At 35.9% G+C, this 4936-nt stretch overlaps 1 long non-coding RNA gene across 3 annotated transcripts; it reads left to right on the top strand.

Annotated features, from left to right (window-relative positions):
* Window positions 1-1698: 1698 nt before the first annotated feature.
* LOC110653653 (uncharacterized) lies at window positions 1699-4596 on the top strand. Of its 3 annotated transcripts, none has more exons than XR_009150627.1 (6): window positions 1699-2437; window positions 2590-2696; window positions 3332-3502; window positions 3703-3810; window positions 3892-3993; window positions 4076-4596. It is a non-coding gene; the product is annotated as an uncharacterized LOC110653653 (long non-coding RNA). The 3 variants fall into 3 exon arrangements; XR_009150629.1 differs by having other exon boundaries at window positions 2570-2696; XR_009150628.1 differs by lacking the exon at window positions 2590-2696 and having other exon boundaries at window positions 1699-2183.
* Window positions 4597-4936: the final 340 nt, after the last annotated feature.

The following is a 4936-nucleotide window of genomic DNA, read 5'->3' as shown; positions in this document are numbered from 1 at the left end:
CCGATAAGGGCTTTAAAGCTTAAAAAAGTTGATGATTTGAAGCATATGTGGGAACCAGATTGCCAACCGCATAACCCAGTATTTCAGTCTCTTGAGACTCTTGAGATAGAGTCTTGTGGAAATTTTATTTTTTTAGCACCATCCTCTGCGTCTTTCCGAAGTCTGAAAACTCTGAAAGTATGTAGATGCGACACATTGATAAATATTGTTACATCTTCCACAGCCAAAAGTATGGTACAACTTGAGACATTGACTGTACAATACTGCAATATGTTGACCGAAATAGTAGGAGGCGATCAAGGGGTCGGAATTGGATCAACAGATGAGATTGTTTTCAGCAAAATGAAAACAATAGAACTTGAAGATTTACAGAGCCTCACAAGCTTCTGCTTGGGCAGTTACACTTTCAATTTCCCATCATTAGAACAATTAACTGTTCATAAATGCCCCAAGTTGAGGATTTTCACTGCTGGAGTGTCAAGCACGCCAAAGTTACGCGGTGTGTTGGCAGGCTTGCGCTACGATAGAAAATGGCATTGGGAAGGCAATCTCAATGCCACCATTGAACAGCTTTACATGAAATATGTACGTATTTACCAAATCTTGCTTCTCTTCTTAATGAACTCATTGCTAATGTGTTTGGTTAAATGTACTTTTTTAAATATGCTTGTTAGTTGTTCTCCAATAATGGAATATTTTGATTTTGTAGGTTGCATTTGAATGGATAGATGAAGTGCAGCTCTCCAACTTTCCTATGCTGAAAGAAAAATGGCATGGCCAATTTCCATTCAAGAACTTGATGCACTTACGAAAGTTAGTGGTGGACGGTTGTGCTTTTTTCTCAAATGCCCTATCCTCAAATCTACTAAAGTACTTGTTCTGGCTAAATGAGCTGGTTGTAGAAAGATGCGATTCTGTAGAAGAGCTGTTTGATTTGGAAGGGCTAAATGCTGACGAAGGTGATGTTGGGTTATTGAATTATTCAAATGAATTGAGGTTAATTGATTTGCCTAGATTGAGGCATGTGTGGAACGATGATCCTCAAGGAATTTTGAGCTTTAAAAACCTAACGTTGTTGCAAGTTCAGAATTGTGGCAGCTTGACTAATATATTTACTCTGTCCATGGCTTCGGGTCTTGTAAATCTCCAACATATGGAATTAAAAAGATGTATTTTGGTGGAACATATAATCACAAAAGAAGCAGACGAGGAAGTAGTGAAAGATAAGATCATGTTTCCATCAATGGAGTCCATAAGTCTCGAGTGTTTGCCTAACTTGTCAAGTTTTTATTCTGCAAGGGATTTTCTGAAATGCCCATCCTTGAAAAGAATTGATATGGTTGGCTGTCCAAACATGGAATTATTAGCTTCAAAATTTTGTGAGGACCAAGATCTAAGCATGATTGCTGAGGGAAATGAAGAAGGAATTCACAATGGGGACTTTGTTTTTTCCATTGCAGCCTCTTCTGGCGGGAAGGTCAGTCTTTATTAATATCCTTGTTTATTGATCATCCTATATCCTTTCTTATTGATTATTATTTTTTTGATTTATTAGGTTGCGATCCCAAGTTTAGAAGAATTGAGAGTGGAATATAACACCATGAAGGATATGTGGTCTCAAGCTGATTTGTTGTCTGGACTGAAAGGCATTGAGCTAACTTGTTTTTCCAATGACTCTACACTTGCCTCTCTTTTTTTTCAAATTTTACCCGATCTGGAGAAGCTTGTTCTGAGTGATGCTTCTTTCGAAGAAATCATTTTTCATGAAGAGATTATTAGCGAGGAAACACGTGCTGGACTTGTAAAATTGAAAGAACTAAAGCTGTCTAAGCTGCCAAGGCTCAAGCATCTGATGGACGCTAAACTACTCACAGTTTTTCAATATCTGGAGACTTTAGAAGTACTGGAATGTGGCAGACTGGAAATTTTAGTGCCATCCTCAGTTTCTTTCCAAAATCTCAAAACACTGGAGGTATCAAATTGCCAACGTCTAGTAAATCTAATATCTTCCTCAACAGCGAGAAGTCTTGAACGACTTAGAAAAATGAAGATAGAGGAATGTGGACTGATCCAAGAAATTATAGTGACTGAAGCAGATAAAGATGAAGAAGAGAAGATTTGCTTCGGTCAACTAAAATGTTTGGAACTTCAAAATCTACCAAGCCTCTCTAGCTTCTGCTCTGGTAATTCTACCTTCAGTTTCCCTTCTTTGGAAGAAGTGATCATTATAGAATGCCCCAATATGAAGATTTTTGCGCAAGAAGTCTTGAGCGCGCCAAAGCTATGGAGAGTTCAAACAGGAGAACCTAAATATAAATGGGAATTGGAATGGGATTGGGAACGGAAATACCAAAACTTCTCAAAAAAAAAATATTTATGCGAATGGGAATGGGAAGGCAGCCTTAATAACACCATTCAATCATTATTTGTGGAAATGGTAAGCATTAATTGAAAAAAAAAATTATCAAATCACTTTATATATATTGTGTTCAAGTCATTCAACGATTTTATGCATAGTTAATACACATATTTTTTGTACCTAATGATTATAATATTGCTTATTCTTTAGCTGTCAAATTTCTTTCCCAGAAAGCTAAAGAGACGGGATAGGCCAGTGTTCATATGCAAAAGCTTGAATAAGGCTGATGTTCCATGAGATTTGTGACGCAGATTAACTAATATTTTTCCAGTTGAAGGTAGATGTCTGAATCTTTGTTTAACTTATTATGCTCTCAATTTTGAATTTCTTTTATTATTGCTCATGTTAGTTTGCTTTGTTTGAAGATTATACAATATATTAATGAACAAAAATTTCCATGGCAAATTGGCACTGTTGTTTGAACATTAATTTCCGTGGCTATGGTCTCTGATTTAATCGTTACTGATACTCATTTAGCACACTCTGATCTCTTGTATTTTCTTTTAAAATTATTTCCTGATTTAGGAAATTCCTTTTCCCTTTTGATTTTCTTGGGAAAATTAATCAGCTGATTGACTCCATTGTGCTGCATATTCATTGTTTATAGTAGCTCAGGTAGAGGGAGAAATAGCTGTTGCTATTTAGTGGGCAAAATTAATTCAAGTTAGGAGAGAAGGGGAAAGTGAACTGCGAAGGGATATCCTAAATCCTTTTCCTTTTTATCCATGACTATTTTGAGAAATTTCACAGTTACATGCTCAAATAGTAATTTGGTGACATTGCAAGAAATTTGAGAACTTTCAAGAATGTTACTAAATAAGAAGATAACTGGGGCACGCAAATGAGATTTTCAAAATTTTATCGTCTCTAATGAATCCTGTGATTGTAGCATGTATAATGATTGTTGTGCAGGTAGTACAATCAGAAACTCAAACAGCTGAGAGAACCACCACACAGCAATATTATGTAGAAGATACCCATCTAAGTCAAACTCATTTTCAGCTGGTAATACACCTACCTGCTGCTACAAAATTGAAGAAATTTTGACAAAAAATGCTTTGGCACTAGTGCTCAAGCCTTAAGGTAATGCAAAATTTCATTTTGGATTATGGCTCTTTAAATTTTTTTAGATGGGTTTATTTTTGCTTTCATTGGTCATTAGAATATCCAAGTAAAAGGGAATTCTGAAATTCAATTCGGTTTCAATGTGAATCATCGTTTGTATCTTTGTCATATTAACTTTGAATATTCATGAGTGTGTTTCTGATTGGATTTTCATCTAGGGGTTGTAACAAAATTGGAGGATGCTTATTTAGGACACAAGAGATGGATACCAAGTCCACCGAAAGTGGAGAAGCTTCAATCAGTGTATAATGCAGCAACTTTAGCAGGTATTGGTGAGAGATTACTGTATTAAATCAGCGCTCCAGTCTCCATTCTTAGACCTTAACTATTGCTATTGATTGTTCCAGATAAGAGAAGGTAGATTTCAACATTCGATCAATGCTTGTTCCGTGATTGTTGAATGTCCTTACAGGGAATATTCAAGCAGATCTCCACTGAATTTTTGTGAGGTATGCAACTACTTTATTCATTAGTCAATCGAACACTATCCTATGTTTTTATCACAATATTTTATTTTTGTAATTCCTCAAGGTGTTTGTTAAGGATCGTGATCAATCTATGGGCTAGCAGGAAACGGATAAAACCTGGGTACAATGTGGGTTTATACCAAAAGAATTAGAAGAGCTGGTGGAAGGATGAAAGAAGATTACAAAAACAGAATGAAAGGCTCTGGAGAAGGGACACTGGCAGCAGTAACAAAACAGGGGAAGAGCTGGAAATGGTTAGCATGAGTGTTACTCTATTAGAGGGAATTAAGGAGGGAAGGCCACCTAGAGATGCTGACGGAAAAGGGGATCCAAATCCATTATATATAGGGACTGTTTCACTTTCAGCAGCTAAACGAGAGAAGATTTTTTTTATTTGGCAGCCGTGGGCTGGGGCTAACTTGGTTAGCAAGGGAATTAGTTCCTGAGGGATGCTTATCAACCATTTCTTTCTCTTTCGTTTCTTTATTTTTGAGTTGAATTGAAATAGCAGAAGTTTGTAATTGCTAAACTAGAACCATTCCTTCTTTTACTGAATAAATACAAGTTACATTAGTTTCATTACAATTTCCATCTATAGTTCAATATCTCCGTTCCTATCTCTATCAGTGTTTGTATATCTTTGGCCCGTTAAAATATCTTAAAATTATAGTTGATATAGTTGGCCTGGCAGACTATTATCTTTGGCTAAATTAACCTGAAATTGTGGCCAATACAAAATTAGTCGGAAAAAATACAATATTGGATCCACTTATGTATGATAAATGATAAAATATATCCACCTAGCACTGAGAAGAGCATGCAAGTATCCATTTTGTTGACGTCTGAATCTGTGTTTAACTTACTAATCTCACAACTTTAAATTTCTTGTATTACTTTTCCTAGCTTCAAGATTATACAATTACCA

Source organism: Hevea brasiliensis, chromosome 8, assembly GCF_030052815.1.
Source record: "Hevea brasiliensis isolate MT/VB/25A 57/8 chromosome 8, ASM3005281v1, whole genome shotgun sequence".
Taxonomy (NCBI): Eukaryota; Viridiplantae; Streptophyta; class Magnoliopsida; order Malpighiales; family Euphorbiaceae; genus Hevea; species Hevea brasiliensis.
The sequence above is the reverse complement of the archived record's forward strand: the minus strand, read 5'-3'. Positions and strand labels throughout refer to the sequence as shown.